This window comes from Hemitrygon akajei, chromosome 17 (assembly GCF_048418815.1).
Source record: "Hemitrygon akajei chromosome 17, sHemAka1.3, whole genome shotgun sequence".
NCBI lineage: Eukaryota > Metazoa > Chordata > Chondrichthyes > Myliobatiformes > Dasyatidae > Hemitrygon > Hemitrygon akajei.
This window is the reverse complement of record NC_133140.1, coordinates 24,060,645-24,078,445: the sequence shown is the minus strand read 5'-3', so window position 1 is coordinate 24,078,445 and position 17,801 is coordinate 24,060,645.

Here is a 17,801-nt window from a genome sequence, read left to right as displayed (position 1 = left end):
TAATGAAATTGGGTAAGCATGAGTTACTAAACATCAAATTATCTGATCAAACATTTGAACTTGAATTGTGTATGTTCTTCAGTAATTACTCTTTGAATTGTGAGACCAGCAGATCCGAGCTTAATTACGTTATAAATCCAATAACCTGACAAGTGAAGAGTCCTGGTAATTTGAAATCTAGCTTACCGCGTAACGTTTGCCCTTTGTGGTTAGGTGTCTAGTTTCTGTGTTTCTGTTCAATTTGTTTTTGTCCATTTTCCTACTTTCTGCTAAAACTGTGCATGGTTTGATTTCCTACGGTCCCTGGTTAGCAGGTTTACCAGAAAATTTATAATACAGTGCAATTTCTTAACGAAACTGAATTTGTAAAAATGTCGCTATTAATTGAGTCATGTCAAATTTATTTTTACATGCACAGATACGGTGAAATACAGGTACAATTGGGGCCTTTGTCCGAGATTTGAACAAACGTGTGGGGAGCTTGTTGAATTGATTGGGGTAAATTCTCTTAATTGATTTGGTTGTGTGGAAAAAAAAGCACAAATGGACGTTGATAAATTTTTGACGGAGCCAACCTCTGAGGCATTAGAGGAGGCCAGGAAATTGGAGTTGTTGAGATTGCAAAATTTGAAACTTTCGAAGGTGATGTCAAGAATGACGAAATCAGAGATGCAGAGAGCCATAGCTGAGTATTATGTATCCAAACAGTTGTTTCAAGTAGAGGAGCTGGAGTTGTTTCCTGAAAGTAAACCTAGCGGGTTTGAGGCCCAGATTCGAATGGAAAAATTAAGAATCGAGGCGGAGGAGAAGAAAAGAGCACAACAGCACGAGTTTGAGTTACAAGTAAAAAAGCTGGAGTCTAAGAAGCATTTCTGAGAATGCAGAGAGAAGAAAAGGGAAAAGAGAGGAGGTTTGAGCTGGAAAGGATAAGAGTATTGCAGGATGGGGGACGAGTAATAGACCCAGGTAGTCAAGGTTAGTCAGGAGATTAAGTTGGTGCCCCCATTTGTGGAAACGGATGTCGATAGGTATTTTCTACATTTTGAGCAAGTCGCTATGAATCAGAACTGACCGAGGGAGAAGTGGGCTGTTTTGTTACAAAGTGTACTTAAGGGAAAGGCTCAGCAAGCTTATTCAGCGTTGTCTGCGGAAGATGAAAGGGATTACGATGAAGTAAAAAAGTGTTATACTTAAGATTTACGAGTTGGTTCTGGAGGCATACAGACAAAGGTTCCGAAATTTGAGGAAGCCGTGGGACCGCACGTTTCTAGAGTTTGCCCGTGAGATGCAGATGCACTTTGATCGCTGGGGTACCGCAAAAGACGCAAGTGAGGATATTGACAAACTGAAACAGTTGATGCTGATTGAACAGTTTAAAAGTTGCATCCCTGGGGGTATGAGGAGGCACTTAGATGAGAAAGTGCCAGAAACCCTAACTTGGCATCTGCCAAGTTAGCAGACGAGTATGCTTTAGACCACAAGGTAAAGTTTTCCTCGAGCCAGGGTTACCAGAGGGGTAGTAGGGATAATAGAGAGAGCCCAGCGGCTAAGTCAGAATGTTAGCCCGGGACTAGCGGAAAAGGTAAGGAAGACGAGAAGCAGTTTGGAGGAAAGTTCCCCAGTTTAACGTGTTTTAACTTGGGAAGGCCGGTCACATAGCGTCTACGTGTTTCCCTCCAAGAAGAGATAAAGGAATAGGGAAGGCGACAATCCCGACTGCCTGCATTGAGCCGTTTAAAATGCCGCTAAGGAGGGAGGGTTCAGAAGGAGTTCAAGAAGGACATGAGAGATTTACTTCGAATGGGTTTGCATCTGTAAAGGAGGGGTCAACCCCGGATCCAGTGAGAATCAGGAAAGACACTCGGGCTTTTCAATCATTAATCCTAAGGAATGTGTTGGAATTCAGTGCTGAGACGGAGACTGGTGAAGTGAATGTGATAAAAGGTATTGGAAAAGGGACTGAGGCCGTACCTTTGCATAAAATAATTCTGAAATGTGACTTAGTATCAGGACCAATCACAATAGGGGTGCGGTCTGAACTACCGATAGAAAATATGGGTGTCTTACTCAGTAATAACCTTGCAGATGGGGATGTGTACTCAGCAGTACAGCTAACGAGCAAGCCTGCAGCTGCTGAGGACTCGCCCATAGATTCTGAAGTTTATCCCGCATGTGCAGTAACCAGCAGCATGTCGAAAAAGGCTGCTGATACAAACATTGATTTATCCGAGACTTTCTTACCGTCCCTGTATCAACAGGATTTAGAGGATAGTAAGGCTGAGGAGAGTAAAGGGATTGAGGCAGATTTATCGCTGTCGAGGAAGGAATTTATGGAGGAACAGAGAAAAGATACGGATATTGTGGCTTTAAAAGCGACAGCTCTCTCTGAAGAGATTATTCAGAATGAGTCAGTGGGATACTACCTTAAAGATGGAGTGTTAATGAGGAAGTGGAGGCCTGCTACAGTGCCCGCAAAAGAGAAAAGGACGATTGTACACCAGGTAGTCGTTCCGAAGGTTTATAGGGCAGAAATTTTGAACGTGGCCCTCAAGATGCCATTTTGGAATAATGAAAACAGTACATAGGATTATGAAGAATTTTATTGCCCTAGCATGAGGGGCGATATTGTCAATTATTTCAGAAGGTGCCACACGTGCCGGGTGGTGGGAAAGCAGATTCAGGCCATTCCAAGGGCACCTCTACGACCGATACCTCCTTTTGGTAAACGATTTTCCCGAGTCATAGTCGACTGTGTGGGACCATTACCAAAGATTACAGCTGGTCGACAGTATGTGCTAACAATTATGTGTGCTGCATCTAGATTCCCGGAGGCTGCGACTCTTGGGAGCATAAAAGCAAACGTTGCGGTAAAGGCCATTGTCAAGTGTTTCATCATGGTAGGGTTACCTAAGGAAATTCGATTGGATCAAGGGAGTAACTTCACATCCCGCACATTCCAGCAGATGGATGCTGAGCTGGGGGCTAAAAAAATTGTGTCCTCCGCATACCACCCGGAGTCTCATGGGGTTTTGGAGCGGTTTCAATCGACTTTGAAAGCCATGATTAAAACCTGCTGTCAGAAGAATGACAGGGACTGGGATGAAGGGTTCCCTCTATTGATTTTCGCTGTGAGGGACACTATTCAGGAATCACTGGGGTTCAGCCCATTCGGGCTCATTTGCGGCGATAGGCCCGAGGGACCTCTGACCTTACTCAGAGAGCAGTGGTCTAAACTGGCGATGCGTGTCAGTATGATAAAGTATGTTGTGAAATTCTGCGAGAAGCTTACTAAGGTATGCGACCTGGCAAGGAAAAATTTACAAGACTCCCAAGTCAAAATGAAGCATTGGTATGATAAAAAAACATCAGGACAGATGTTAAAGTTGTTGATAAGGTCCTGGTTTTGTTTCCCTTAGTGGCCAACGCCCTCCAAGCGAAATTCCAGGGTCCATACAGACAGACAGACAGATAGACAGACATATATACTTCATAGATCCCGAGGGAAATTGGGTTTCGTTATAGTAGCACCATTCAAGAATAGAGTAGCAACATAGCAAAATATAACCAGAAATAATTAAATAATAATAAGTAAATTATGCCGTGGACATAAGCCCAGGCCTAGCCTATTGGCTCAGTGTGTCTGACACTCCGAGTGAAGAGTTGTAACGTTTGATGGTCACAGACAGGAATGACTTCCCATGACGCTCAGTGTTGCATCTTGGTGGAATGAATCTCTGGCTAAATGCACTCCTGTGCCTAACCAGTACGTTATGGAGCAGGTGGGAGACATTGTCCATGATGGCATGAAACTTGGACAACATCCTCTTTTCAGACACCACCGTCAGAGAGCCCAGTTCCACCGCACAACTTCACTGGCCTTGCGAATGAGTTTGTTCATTCTGTTGGTGTCTGCTACCCCCAGCTTGCTGCCCCAGCACACAACTGCAAACATGATAGCACTGGCCACTACAGACTCGTAGAACATCCTCAGCATCGTCCGGCAGATGTTAAAGGACCTCAGTCTCCTCAGGAAATAGAGACGGCTCTGACCCTTCTTGTAGACAGCCTCAGTGTTCTTTGACCAGTCCAGTTTATTGTCAATTCGTATCCCCAGGTACTTGTAATACTCCACCATGTCAACACTGACTCTTTGCATGGAAACAGGGTCATCGATGCCTTGGCTCTCCTCAGGTCCACCACCAGCTCCTTGGACTTTTTCACATTAAGCTGTAGATGATTCTGCTCACATCATGTGACAAAATTTCCCACTGTAGCCATGTACTCATCCTCATCTCCCTTGCTGATGCATCCAACTGTGGCAGAGTCATCAGAAAACTTCTGAAGATGCAAGTCTCTGTGCAGTAGTTGAATTCCGAGGTGTAGATGGTGAAGAGAAAAGGAGACAGGACAGTCCCCCGTGGAGCCCCAGTGCTGCTGACCACTCTGTCTGACACACAGTGTTGCAAGTGCAGATACTGTGGTCCGCCAGTCAGATAATCAATAATCCATGACACCAGGAAAGCATCCACCTGTGTCACTGGCAGCTTCTCCCACAGCAGAGCAGGGTGAGAAGCTGACAGTGGTGATTAAGAAGATTGACTCTTTGAACTATGTTATCAAATCTCCTGATAGACGAAAGGCTAATCAATTAGTTCACATATATATGCTCAAACCCTATTATGACTCTGAGATAGTACCAATCAGTGCTGTCCTGAAAACAAATGCAGTTGTGGAATCTGATAATGCGGTGCAAGAGCATTTTAATAAGTTAAACATAGTGTTCACCATACTGGAGAATTCCGTTATATTGACTGACTTTACTAATAAGGTCTATCACTTGGAGCCTACACACAGAACACAGCTGACAAAGTTAATTAACCGGCATAAGGATTTATGACCAGATGTCCGGATGCGGTGCACAATCGCAGTCCATGATATCGTTGTAAATTCATCCCAGCCCATTAAGCAACATCCCTATAGAATGAATTTAGAGAAAAGCAAATTGGTGGAAAAAGAAATTGAACACATGCTAGCTGCCGGTATCATTAGCCGATCTACCTGGGACTGGGCGTCACCGTGCGTGAAACCGGACGGTAGTGTAAGATTCTGTACCGATTACAGGAAAGTAAATACCATCACAAAGACCGATGCTTATCCTATCCTGAGAGTAGATGATTGCATTGATAGGATGGGAAAGGCTAGGTACATCACGAAAATTGACTTGCTGAAAGGATACTGGTGTGATCCTTTAACTGACAGGGCTAGAGAAATCTCAGCATTTGTCTCACCGTCAGGGTTGTATGAATATGACGTTTTACCTATCAGAATGAAAAATGCTCCAGGGACATTTGAAAAGATGATTGGCTCGGTAATTAGAAGTTTAAAAAACACAGGGGCTTATATAGATGATTTGTGTGTCCACCCTTGCCGGGGTATTAATTCCACAACTGAAGAACGGTCAGACGTATCGTGGTCATCGTCGGTGACGACAACAGGACTTCCGAAGACAACGGGAAGGTCGACGGCATCACCTCTCAACACCTCTCTCTCTCTCTCTCTCTCTCTCTCTCTCTCTCTCTCTCTCTCTCTCTCTCTCTCTCTCTCTCTCTCTCTCTCTCTCTCTCTCTCTCTCTCTCTCTCTCTCTCTCTCTCTCTCTCGCTCTCTCTCTCTCTCCAACGTTAGTCAACCAACTACCTCGAACTGGACTGAACTTTCTTCATCATATCGTAAGACTGTATCCAATAACCATATTTTAGAAAGAGCCTATTTTTGATCCTATTTACACACAGACACACAGACACACACACACACACACACACACACACACACACACACACACACACACACACACACACACACACACACACACATACATATCATTGCTAACCTGTTCAATATATTTGCATATATGTAACTGTATTGCGTAGTTTACAAATAAACATTATTAGTTCATAGTGATAACAGACTCCAAAGTGTTTTCCATTTCTGCTGGCTCTTTAACGCTGTCACGGTGTACGTGACATATGTAACTGCTCGTTAATGCAAATATCTAATCAGTAATCATGACATCATCTCTGCATTGAAACATATAAATATGGTCAAGAGGTTCTGCTGTCTTTGACCATGGAATGATTGTTAGTGTCAGATAGCGCGGCTTGTGCATCTCAAAAACTGCTGATGTCCTGGGGATTTTCATGCACAACAGTCTCTGAAGTTACACACAGAAAATGCTGAAGGATCTTAGCAGATCTGGCAGCATATATGGAAAACAATGAACAGTGGATGTTTCCTGATGGGAACCTTCTTCAGGACTGAACAGGAAACTGATAGACGCCACAGCAGGAAGGTGGGCGAGGGGATAAAGGCTCGCACAAGGTGCAAGATAAAGCCAGATGCTTCAGAAATGTAAAGGGCTGAAGATGAAAGATTGTGAGGAGAGCAGAGTAAGATGAGCCATTGGAGATATGGGAAAAGGGGTCACGGAGTGTGGTGCGGGGGTGAGTGATAGGGGGGTGAGAAGAGATAAAATGCCAGAGTGGCGAATAGAAGTAGAGGGTAGGGGGGAGGGATTCTTTTTACCCGAAGTAAAAATCAATGTTTATGCAATCATGTTTGAGGCTACGCTGACGCAACATAACTTGTTAGTCCACTACACTGAGGATGGACTTATCTTGGCACAAGAGGAGGGTACAATATACCTTCTGAATTTCCTTTTCTTTGAAGTCATTCACGAAAACTGAGGAGTGCTTCAGGACGAATATCAGTAAAAACAAAACCCCAATCCCCCCCCCAAATACACAAGCAGCTGCAAGGCAATGACCATCCCCACTCAACCCCCACCAGAAAAGAAGCATCAGTAAAGATACGAACGTGCAGTACAGAAACACTACTCGTTCACACGATAATTCGACACACCACAGACTGCATCTCTCTCCCTAATAGGCGAAAGAGAGGCCTCCCCGTTTCACAGCGAGAGGGGAGGCATAATAAACAACTCGCTGATTTACGATGTTAAAAGTCCTTCGCGTCGCTTTTTTCCGAGCTCTGCTCCCGGAGATTCAGCACAATAAACGCACAGCTCTCCGGGCACACAACCCCCGACAGCAAACCACTCCTTTCGACCTTCCGTGTCCTCCTGTGACCTTCTGTCAGGACAGTAACCTAGAATCAGCATGACAAGAGAGCATCGAAAATCCTGGAACCCTGCAGGAACGCTAGTCTTCTCGGCCATTTCTTTGGATATCAAAAAGTGGCCGGTCGTGAGGCCCAGAAAGCGGGTCCCATTCCCGCAAAGAATCAAAGTCAGACTGTAACTACAGGTCAGGGTTTTTAAAAGAACCACCCACGCCCTGAAGAGGGGAAAGGAGATATCAAAGATTAAAATAAAACTGTTTACGAATATCAAAGCAAATGAGTCGCCGTTTAGCGCCATATTAACTTCGCCCTGCCTTCAGTATGTACAGTAAGATATACAACAGAACAGTCAATATAGCTGTATATACAATTGTGTCAGCGTGAATTAATCCATCCGATGGCCCGTTAGTCCTGGATTTTATGCTGCGGTGCTGTTTTCCGGATTTCAGTAGCTGGAATATATTGTGTTTGGGGTGACACGAGTCCGCAATGAACCTTCTGGCCCTTTTTCACACCTGTCCTATAAATGTCCTGAATCATATCAAGTTCACAAGTACAGATGCGCTGAGCGGTGCGCACCACTCTTTGCAGAATCCTGCCATTGAGGGAGGTACATACATTTCACATTCCAGGAAGTGATGCAGGCAGTCAGGATGCTCTCAACTGCGCCCCTGTAAAAAGTTCTTAAGGGTCCATACTAAACTTCCTCAACCGCCTGAAGTGAAAGAGGGGGTATTGTGCTTTTTTGAACACACAGCTGGTGTATACAGATAACGTGCGGTCCTCGGTGATGTGAATGCGGCGGAATATGAAGCTTTTAACTCTCTCAATCCCATATCCATGGATGACAATAGGAGATCACCCATCTCTATTCTTCCTGTAATCCACAACAATTCCTTTATTTTGTGGCATTGAGGGAAAGTTTTTTTTTGACACCACTGTGTCAGAGAGATGACTTCGTCCCTATAGGCCACTTTCGTTAGTGTGTGTAAGGCAGACAACTTCCAGACATTTGCCGAAAATGTGACAATACAAAACTTAAACTCTAAATCGCATAGTGGTATAGCTAAGGTGGGAAACATTTGCCGGTCAGGAAGGATGTATTTAATTATGAGATTTATTATAAAAATTTGGAGGTGCAGCAAAATCAGCATCAAATGGGAATTCCCGAACACTGAGGCGTGACTCTTAAATCCCACCTGGAGGGAATATATTTAGGACGATCTGTGTATAGATTTTGGTAAGATCCAGTTTCTGAGTATTTAGGTTCCAATATTATTGGACAATGCACTTCAGATCGGTGACTAGAGTTCCGGATGGTCACTCGTATAGCTTTGGAAACTATATCGATGGAAAGTCACGTTTAAACTGCTAGATACAGAATCACAAGCCATAGAGTGTCTGATGTTATAGATTCGGAAAATTAGCGAGCAAGTTCAGCCAATAATATGGAAGCAAATTGCTACTGCACTCCGTTTCCTTTGGCAAGACTACGAGTTATCTCTACGGTTCCGATTGTACTGAATAATGTTCCTGACAAGCGTGATTTAGCAGACTTAATCGAGAAGAGAATCTCATTTGGTTTAGTGATGACACGTTGAATAGATCTGCTGATATCTATCATCAAGAGGAGTATAAGACAATGCAGCCGAGCCTTTTCTTCGCCTGGAAGACATTTTCTGAGGTCATTGTGGCCTCCGCTTAGTCCGGGTTTTATCCGGACACAAATGGGCTAATGGAAAGGGTGAACCAGGACGTTGTGAGAATACTCAGATGTCGCGCCTCGAGAAACCCGATCAACTGTAGTTATACCCTGATCTGGGAGGTGGGGTGGTGGTGATGTTGGAGTTTGATCTTAACACAGTTCAGCATTCGCCTTTAGGGATGACCGCTTTCCAATGTCAATTTTGATACCGTCCTCCGCTGTCCCTGGAACAAGAAACGAATGAGGGGTTCATTCAGCGGAATAATTAGTCTATATATGTCGCCAGAAATGGTTTAAGGGGAGAGAGGCGTTGTTGGCCAATTGCTGGCCACAACAAGACCAGGCCAATCGCCAGAGAAGACAGGGGCCGGTAATACCTTCGATCAGTGGGTCTGGCTCGCAACCGGATCTGAACTGGAGATCTCCTCATTTGGGTTGAAATCAGAAATTGGCCCCTGGATACATCGAGCTGTTAAAAATCCTGCGACACGTCAACCCAGTTACCTATCATCTCCAAATGTTCTGCACCATGACGATTCACCTCATATTACACGTATGCCGCCTCAAACTCTTTCGTAACAGCCCATTAGCTTCGGTTCCCTAACCTGCTGCGCTTCTCAGAATTGCTGAAGGACAACCTGCCGAAACAGTCCGGTGTCTTTTGGAAACCCATATTCTTTGTGGTAAAAGGCAGTACCTCCTGAACTGGGACGGATGCGGTGCAGAAGGAAGAAGCTGGATTCCTTCACGCGACATTCTGTTTCCTACCTTGATGGAGGACTATCACTACCACCATCTTGATCGAACTGGGTCGTCAGGAGCCAATTGTAGGAAGGGTGGGTTTTGTCACCGTCACGACTGAACTGTGACAGGAATGCACGTTTCGGCAGTCCAATTCATCGGATTATGGCTAACTGCTGCTGTCATTTTAAGACTCAGACAGCCAATTATTTCCTGTCATATTTTTTATGAAAATTCTGTCCTTAAGCCCTCGTGCTGAGTACTGAGGTTTCAAGCGGAGGAGCTCTGTTTCTAGTACTACCGCCCGTGATTTCGCCTTTGGATTTCATATGTGTCGCTTTGCTTATTACGGGTCTAAGTTAATCAAGACCTTTCTCTGCCCTTCGATTCTCCACCATCAATTGTTCCCTCGTTGCACTCTCAATTTCTCGATAATTATTGTTTATTTAGTTATATTTCTTTCCTTTTGTATTTGCTTAGTTTGTTGTCTTTTGCACGCTGGTTGTACGTCCACTTTGCTGCAGTCTTTCATTTATCATGTTAATTTTATTTTCTATGCATTTATTGAGTATGATCGCCAGCCATTAAATCCCACGGTTTCATAGAGTGACATAAATGCACTTGGATATATTATTTTTTAAAACTTTGAACTTCTGTACATTAATTCACAGATGAGTGGACTACTCTCCCAGAAATCATTGGATCGAGTGAGTCTGAAGTCGTTTGAGGAAAATAATAAAATATTACCACCAAACTACTTAAGATATGAAGATGTAAATCTACAGCACGTTATGAAAATGTATTTACTCTGCCTAGAACTTTTCTCGTATTCAGACAAAGAGGACTGCATATGGGGTGATATTGTATTACTTGGAGGTAATGTCCTATTATAGAACATGACAAATCAGAAAACATTGCAACTCTGATATTAGCAAGGGGGATTAAAAACAGGCACGAAAATAAATCACAATCTAGCAAAATATCGTAAAGTTCAAATACACTAATCCGTGTAACTGAATCCAGTACAAAATGTGCATTCATTCTTTTGCAATTTGTTTTTCCGATGTATTTAATGTTATCATGTTCAGCTCTTTACAGCACATCATGTTTCAGCTACCGACAGTACACCATTCATGAGATGCTTTTCTATGGCTACATTTGCCTCACCACATCTTCTTGAAACGCATCGTTTGTTATTTTTCATCTAATGCTTGATTACATCCGTTAAAATCTCGTTATTCGTTGCCTGGTCTCAAATGTATTTGTTCACACTCGGTTTGAGTTCTCTTATTGTATTAATAACTCTTCGTTACTCTACACCATTCATGTTAGCACAAATGCGGGCATCATCTTTTGTCAGGAGCGGGGGCAGGAATGGACCAAAGTGCAGGACGCAGGCACTGAAGAATTAGGGGTAGGACAGGAGGGTGATGCCATGGCATGCAATGGGTACAGCTGGGGTTCAGGCAGAGAGTCGTAGTCGGGCAGGCAGAGCAGGCTCCCAGAGTTCTGGCAGACAGAGCAGGATTCCGGAGTTCCGGCGAGGCAGGCGGAGCAGGCAGGCAATGCAGGATTCCAGAGTTCAGGCAGGCAGAGCAGGATTACAGAGTCAGACGAGGCAGGAGGATCCCAGAGGTCGGGCAGGAGAGCTGCACCTGTTCGGGCCGCATATATCCCGGCTAGGGCCGCCTCCCAGGTGGAAACACGGAGGCCTGGGCAAGACGCGGATTCCTAGGCAGGTGCGGGGCACAACCCATCGGAAGCGCGGTTGGGGGGGGGGGGGGAGCGGGGGAAGTGGCAGAACAGCCAGCCGGGCAGCGGCAGTTCTGCGGACCTGCCCGACGGAGGCAATGTGGTAGAACGCGCAGACGCTGTTGCCCCTCGATCAAAACTGGATCGAGGCTGCTGAGACAATAGAGCTTGTGGGTTTGCTGAGGTTTGGAAATTCGCAGTTGAATCAGTAGTCGAATAAACTCACTTGTGGTTGTGTAAGTGTTTGACAGAATCGTTACGGGGAACGTACTGGGAGAGCAGGGTAACAACCCCAAGAAACTGACATCCACAAGCTCGCCGTTCTTAAGATCGACTAACAGTCCCTGGAAATACATGAAATCTACACTGATCAGAGATATATCCAGTTCAGCTGTGACGAAGTCCGAAGTGTAACCTCGCCCACTTGGCGGCTTTCAGCGTCGCTCTTTGCCTTCTCACCAATAGGCGATGGCGCCAACACACTCATTTGAGCAGCCGGGTCACACAGGCAGCGTCGCCCTGAAAGGGTGTCCGTAACGAACAGTGGACTTTCCATGGAGCTGGAACCCACGGTGTTCACAGACCTCTGGTGTCCGGATGCTTGGCACAGTCGAAGTTGCAAAGATGTAGGCACTTCCTATCGTTAGTCCCAAAGGGAGCGAGGTAAGAACACAGACCTGGCGTTATCTGCTTCTCAGCCGCGGCCATTCATTTGTTGGAAGCCTTGTAGACTGAGTTTATTGAGGCAGGGAAAGGAGGAGGATTGATGCATCTCTAGCTGGCTGAGTGTAGACTACCCGCGGTTTTAGCAAGCTCCCTATCGTACTTCACGGTTGTATTAGCCAGTACTATTCGAACTTGTTCATGAATTTGCAGCATGAAGAATTATTTAAAAATTAAACAATATTGCTGATTTTCTAGGAGAGGCAGCAAGTGATCCATGAGCTCAGACGGCTTAGCATCCCAGAGGACGGCAATGGAGAACAAATGTTTGCGCGCCCAGATTCAGATGGTACAAAAGTCTGTAAAAGCTGAGTTTACAGTCACCGGTGTTCACCGCGTTCAGACGTCTGTATTGGTAGATCCCCTCTCGCAAACGTGGCGTTGCTGAGTAACGCAAGCGCATAGTAGAACTTGTTGTCGTCGGTGAATATTTCTCGCATTGCGAGTTGGGCCTCGACTTGTGCAAACCAAGCAATGACATTTTGCAAGAACTCCGGCAGGTTCAAAGCGACTGCGTTAGTCGACATGTTCAACAACCCTGGAATCATCCCAGAGCATCGGAGTCACCTATGTAGAATTTCTCAAATACAAATGTCGGAGGCGTTTTAAATGTAAGAAAAACCGTAATAACTCATTTATTGAAGTCAGACGTTGAATACAATGCGCGGTAATAACAACTTCGTTTAATTACGTTGTCAAAGACTTGTCTCTTAAAGTGAATCCCAACTCAATATCGGTGGTTGCGAATTGTGTGCTTTTCCACCAATTACATTGCAGGATAGACACTCCTTTCTTTACAGAACCACATCGTTTCATTTTCCCTCCTTCACGTGTATAGATTCTAATCGGTTGAGTGTTCATTTCACTGAGCTTGGCGGTTGTTTTTAAAGAACGCACAAATCCGAAATGATTGTTCCATATTCTTGAGTCATGTGAAGAGATGGAATGCAGATTCTCTCTGCAAATTGCCTAATTCTGTTACATTCGTGTATTTGGTGACTGGATAAATATTACATTAATTTCTACTGTGAATTTTCGTCCCAGATTTTGTACCTGGACAGTGATATTCTTTTCCTTTGGTAAAGGAACAAAGCATAGTTATATGCTGCCTGGGAGGCAATATATGTTCAGCTGCTGCTCCGGGCAGATTCTTCTTTTACCTTTTCAGCCTTACAAATTTACCACCATCGATGCTGTTCCTCTCCAGCTTCTCTCTGTTAATCCTCTGGCAGTCCTCCCTGTTAACTACCAGCCGCCCCAAACACTGAATGACCCTTCGACACCTCTTGTAAGTGTTTTGTTCTCATTCCTCTCCCTTTGCCATTAAAAATGGGACACCGATCACAATCACCTGCTTCGTCCCATTGTGTTCTCAACTGTTTACGGAATATATTTCTACCCCGTTCGAAACCTTCGGTCTCGTTTGCAATGCTATATGCACATCATGGAGCGATTATTTAGATTAACGTTAACATTACACTTTGTTTCCTATGCTCGGATTGCAGATTAATTGTCTAGTGAATTTGAATCTTCTCAAGAATCTTCGTATATTTTGTAAATACAACCTAATTAAATAGTGCAGGAAGTTATATTGAGCCATATAAGTAAGGGGAGCTGGATCAGCACTGAGCATCTCTCTCACCTAACACGGAGGTGATACAGCCTGTTGCAGAGGAAGTCCTCTATCATTGGTGCCAACACTCAATTTACTTCAACTACTCACGATTCTCAAGTACAGTATATTCTGAGGCGATGGCTGAGCTGGATGCACCTAATGACTTCCGTCAAAGTTTCTTTTATGGCATTACATTAGCTTAGTGGTTCCCACAATGCTTTAATGCATAAGCTATAAGATGAAGGTTCGATTCCCGGGCACTGACTATAAGGAGCTTGCATACTCTTCCCGTGGGGTCCTGGGTTTCATCCGGGTGCTCCAGTGTCCACCCACATTCCGTGGGCATGTCATCTTGGCGCCAGATGCGTAGAAACACTTGCAGGCCGCCTAGCATATCCTCGGTGATTTGATTTTGACATTGTTTTTATGGATATTTCGATGCATATGAGACACGTAAAGCTAATCTTAAAACTTTTATCTTTTTCAACTGCGCCGGTTGACACTGTGGTTAAGAAGGCGTAAGGTGCATTGACCTTCATAAACCGTGCTCTTGAGTTCAAGAGCCGAGAGGTAATGTTACAACCATATAGGCGCCTGGTCAGACTCCACTTGGAGTACAGTGCTCAGTTCAAGTCACCTCACTACAGGAAGTGTGTGGAAACTATAAAATGGGTGCAGAGATTTACAAGTTTTTTGCCTGGATTGGGGAGCATGCCTTATGAGAATAGGTTAGGTGAACTAGGCCTTTTTTTTTTCTTTGGAGCGACGAAGGAAGAGAAGTAACCTGATGTAGGTATATAAGATGAAGATAGGCATTCATCGTGTGGATAGTTAAATGGTCAGATAGTCAGCGCAATGTTTTATGCTGCTTAGAATTTGGAGCTGGTACAGTGGAGATGTCAGGGGTAAGCTTTTTACACAGAGAGGTGAGTGCGTGGAATAAGCTACAGGAGACGGATGTGGTGGTGAATACAATAGGGACACCTCAGAGACTCATGGGTGGATACATGGAGCTTGGAAAAATAGATGGCAATGAGTATCCCTAGTTAATATCTAAACTCAGTACATGTCCAGGGCAGCATTGCAGTCCGAAGAGCATGTATTGTGCTCTAGATTTTCTATGTTTCTATGTAAACGTAATCCAGGCAATGTCTGAGTTTTGCATTCAGCCAATAAAATAACGTATTGTATAATTAGTGGCTCCCAGGCTTGATATAAAACACTATCAAACACTAGAATAGATCCAACAGCTCATAGCTGTCATCCATGAATTAATTTAACAAAACCATGTTTCCCTCCAGCTCTCGGTTAGTCTAACAGAGGAGTCCATCTGCTTCAGTATTAACAGCTGTCTAATCATGACCTGGCAAGTTGGCCAGTGCCGATATACCACTCTGACAAAATACCATAAAAATCAAACTGGAGGAACGCAAAGTCAGAAACATAGGAAATCTACAGCACAATACAGGCCTTTCATCCCACAATGCTGTGCCGTACTTACTATTGAAATTACCTAAGATTACCCAGAGTCCTCTATATTTCTAAGCGCCTTGTATTTGTTAAAGGAGACTACGAAACAACTGTAGTGTATCGGATTCCACCACCATCAGCAGTATCCTGTTTCACGCACTCACCTCTCTCTGTGCAAAAAAAAACTTATCCCTGGCGTCTCCTCTGTACCTGTTTCCAAGTGCCGTAAAACTTTGACCTCTCATGTTAGCCATTTCAACACTGGGAAAAAGCCTCTGACTATCAACATTATCAATGCCTCTCATCATCTTATACACCTCCATCAGGTTACTGCACATCCTGCGCCGCTCCATGGAGAAAATGCCGAGTTCACCCAACTTTTTCTCATAAGGAATGCTCCCCAACCCAGGCAACATATCCTCTGCATCTTTCTTATAGTTTCCACATTATTCCTGTAGTGAGTTGAACAGAACTGAACATAGTATTGCAAGTGGGATCTCACAGGGGTCCTATATAGCTGTAACATTACCACTCAGCTCTTAAGCACAATCCCAGGGTTGATGAAGGCCGTAGGCCTTCTTAACAACAGAAACAAGGTACGCAGCAGCTTTCAGTGTCCAATAGACTTGGACCCCAAGATCCCTCTGATCGTCTACACCTCCAAGAGTCTTACCTTTCTCATATGCTGTCATACTTGTCCTACCAAAATCAAGCACCTCACGCCTATCTGTTTTGAACTCCATCTGCCACCCTCAGCGCAGTTTTGATTTCTATTGATGCCCCGCTGTAGCCTTCGATTTCCCTGCACTCTATCCACAACACCCCTTAATATTTGACATCAGCACAATTATCAACCCACCCCTCCACTTCCTCATCCAGGTCATTTATAAAAATCACGAAGATAAGGGTTCCCATAACAGAGGCATTCCTGAGGCACAGCACTGGACACCGAACTCCAAGCAGAATATGACCCGTCTACAACTACACTTTGCCTTCTGTGGGCAAGACAATTCTAGATCCACAAAGGAAGTTCCCTTCGATCCCGTGCCTCTTAACTTTCTCAATAAGCCTTGCATGGAATACCTCGTCACATGCCTTGCTGAAATCCATATACACTACATCTACTGCACTACATTCATCAATGTGTTTAGACACATCCACAAAAAATGCTATCAGGCTCGTAAAACACTACCTGCTTTGACAAAGCCATGCTGGCAGTACCTATTCATATGATGCCCTTGCAGATGTTTACAACTGCTGCCTCTCAGGATCTTTTCCATCAAATTACCAACCACTGAAGTAAGACACACTGGTCTATAATTTCCTGGGTTATCTCTCGTCCATTTCTTAAATAAGGGAACAGTATCTTCAACCCCTTAATCCTCTGGAACCTGTCTCGTTCGAACCCGGAGCCTGATCCAACTTGATGCTTTCGAAAAGCTCCTGCGTATCCTTTTCCTTAATGACTATATAGTCAATCTTTTTGATCCACTGTAAGTCATCCCTACAATCGCCACGAACCTTTTCGATAGTGCACACTGAAGCAAAGTTTTCATTACGTTCCTCTGCTATCTCCTACGGTTCCATACAGACTTTCCACTGTTACACTTGTTTGGTCCTATTCTCTCACGCCTTACCTCGTGCTTTTCACATACATGTACAAAGCCTTGGGATTTTCTTTAATCCTGCTCGCCAAAACCTTCTCATTTCCCCTTCTGGCTCCACGAATTCCATTCTTAAGGTCCTTCCTACTAGACTCAGAATCTTCTAGATTTCCAGCATTACCTAGTTTTTTTGAAATCTTCTTAATTAATAATTTGAAGTAATGATTTTCTTCATTGATCCAGCCTTTTAACTTAGCAGACCAAACTCATAACAATAAATCGCTGGAGATCTTTAGAAAGCAACTGAATAGTGATAATGCCATGCTACCTAATACCGATATAAACAAGAGAAAATCAGCAGATGCTGGAAATCCAAACAACGCACTCAAAATGATGGAAGAATTCAGCATTTCGATATGAGCTGCAGTGGAAAAAGGAAGTGTGAACTGTAAATGTGATAGGATATGCCATTATCGAGGGGGAGGAATTCAGACGCGTTAAACTTCCATGTTATTTGTGAGCATGCAGAGGGACAAATGAAGAACAGAAAATGACGATCATAGCGATTTAGCAGAAAGCTCAAAAAGCGAAGTATTATGATAGTGTCTAAGCTGCTTTGAGAAGTCAATATTGTGCACTCTACCATTCAAAATTCGTGATTTCGAGTTTACGTGCAATTAACATGCTACATATTTGTAAGTGGGCTACTGTCGCGAGTAACATCTTGTGGAATTTTGGGTGCACCTGTAATATGTCATATGATCGACAGTTGCCAATGCGTGTAAAAGAATGGAATTCTACACTGGTGAAATAGTCTCACTTCTTCAGTCTTTGTTGTTTTCACCTATCACGATCAGCCTGATGGATCACACTGAATCTCGCCCCTTTAACTGCCTGTCACTTCCTCACCTGAACCCATCTATAACTCTCCAACTCTTGCTCCAACTGTTTCACGATCTTTTAATACTGGCTAACTCTCCTCCTTTTTTCCAGTCCTGATCAAGTCTAGTCCTGAAAAGTCGACCTTCCACTTTGCTCCATAGATCCTACTTGACC